This window comes from Salvelinus alpinus, chromosome 1, assembly GCF_045679555.1.
Source record: "Salvelinus alpinus chromosome 1, SLU_Salpinus.1, whole genome shotgun sequence".
Classification (NCBI taxonomy): domain Eukaryota; kingdom Metazoa; phylum Chordata; class Actinopteri; order Salmoniformes; family Salmonidae; genus Salvelinus; species Salvelinus alpinus.
The window spans coordinates 50,593,131-50,595,460 of record NC_092086.1 but is presented as its reverse complement, the minus strand read 5'-3'; the positions used below and the strand labels follow the sequence as shown (position 1 = coordinate 50,595,460).

At 42.0% G+C, this 2,330-nt stretch overlaps 1 non-coding gene across 1 annotated transcript; it reads right to left on the bottom strand.

Moving 5' to 3' along the window:
- On the bottom strand, positions 1-72 carry trnac-gca (transfer RNA cysteine (anticodon GCA)). The gene has a single exon. It is a non-coding gene; the product is annotated as a tRNA-Cys (tRNA).
- Positions 73-2,330: the final 2,258 nt, after the last annotated feature.

Genomic DNA, 2,330 nt, shown 5'->3' with positions numbered 1-2,330 from the left:
AGGGGGCACCCGGATTTGAACCAGGGACCTATTGATCTGCAGTCAATTGCTCTACCACTGAGCTATACCCCCTGTTGCAATAAAATGCAAACAGAGGTGTTATCATTGTATTGTTGGTTTTAGGCCAGGGCCATGTGATTACTGCCAGGGCCATGTGATCAGACTGGGGAACCACCTCCTTTCTCTCATTGAGTATCGGTTATTGTGTGTGCGTGTGTGTGTGTGTCAACAGCACCAGAGGACAGAGAGCCACTCAACTTCACACTGTAGCATGGGCCATGCCATGCGCTGCTCTGCTGAGCAAACAATAGCAAACAAAGGAAGCTGCGTGGTGGTCACATACAAACTGGCACTCTGATACAGTCACACAAATAACATCTTTCCATCAGTCATTCTGAATACGAACTGTTGAACCCTAACAACAACAGACACACACACGAGACCCTGCATTGTGGCCCCTTCATGCTGCCTCTGAAAACTCAATAAGAATCAGCATCAGGGCACTGTTTCTGTTGTCAATACTATCAGGTTGTCCTGGCTGAGTGGTTAAGGCAATGGACTAGACTAGACATCCATTGAGGTTGCAGGTTTGAATACGGCTGACAACAAAAGCTTATGATACTGTATCATGGATGTTTATAGTCCCTCAAGACTATTCCCGGGTAGTCTCCAATGTTGGTTTTTCATCTAAAAGATATATTGTCAATTGTTGTTATAATGTGGAGTGCCACTTTAACAAACTTTTCTAAACACTATGTTTGTTTTTTTATAAAGTCTCAACTGAGCAGTATCCAATGTCTTTGTACTTTATTTTGTACATACTCTCTGCCAAGAAGCTGATTCTCAACAGTCCTGTATTTACAGAGTAGCGAGACAAAGAACAACAAAGAAAAGCTCCCTGACTAAAAGCATGCTGAATTGGTCTAATTTTCAAGGACGCTACAGTGTCCTCTACTCATCCCCATCGGCTCTGTCTCAGTGTCGGGGAAAGCTTGCCCTGCAATTCTCACTCAGCCGCTTATGGAACGTAAAGTCACATAAGCCAGGAGGAGCTGTAGGAATTGAAAAAGCCAGAGGGCACAGCTAGGACAGTTCACACTAAATTCTCTCTTTTTCTCTTTTAATTCTAGCAGAATGGAGAAAGCGCAGTTCTGAGAGCCAAAGTCTAGTGACTTTGAGGGTCGTTTTTCACAGAAAATGTTTTTTCTATAGATTTGACAGGCCAGAGAGACACATCATGATGCAAACACAACTGGAAGCACATACACAGACCAAACCATCATCAAAGGAAAAATTATGCGCTGTCGTTCTTTTTCCTCTGTCTCTCAAACACATATTTGAATTATGATGCGTCTCCATAAAGCAAGATCCAGAACCTCATTAACTGTGACCCCAGCTCTTGACCCTTGGGAGTAGCAGAGTAACAACGAGAGGAGAGTCGGCCTTATTCTTCTCATCAGCTCGGTAATCATCATCATCATTTGGAATTCCTTCCTTTCATCATTCCTGCCCTTCACAAGTCCTTTCACCCACAGTCCCACATAGTCATAGTACCTTACATCAAGACAAGACTCCCTCTCCTGTCCATTGCCATGTCAACAGAACAACAGATTCCAATGGGCAGCATTCTCATGGACCATTAGGTGCTTGTTATGGGCAGGGGGCTCAGATGTCGTTGTCATGGTTTCTCAGTTTTCTCAGACAAGAAAGTACCAATAGAAAAGGCAGGGAAGACAAAACCACTCAGTTTAGTACGGGAACCCTCTCAAGGCACAGGTATGGGTGGACATATTTCATCATTGTAAAAATACCTAATTTGATGGCAATATGCAGAACACACACACACACACACACACAAGATCAGCATATTTCACAGATACCAATAACACTGATCCACCATGGTGAGGCAATGATATTGATCAGTATTGATCTCAATATTGTATTGATGGATCAATCCTTCAACAGTCTCTCGTTTAACTGCTTGGCTTATTAAAAAACATAACAGATCATCTCTGAAGTAAAGGGATGACACAATAGAACTTTCAAAATGTACAGATGAGATTACGCTCTTCTGCACATACACATTAAGCAACACTTCAATCACAACCCTAGATAACGAGGATCTACTGTATAGTAACTCAGCATCCTCATCAACCACATAACAGGGGTTGGAACCGAAATTATTCTCCAGCCGTTTTGTTCTGAACATCATTTTTTAAATATATATATATGTTTCGTTCAACTGTTCTGACCAGCAAAATAAAGTTCTGAATCGGATCGAACCCGCAAAAAAGTACTGGTTCATATCATTAGTTTCTGTTCATTTTTTA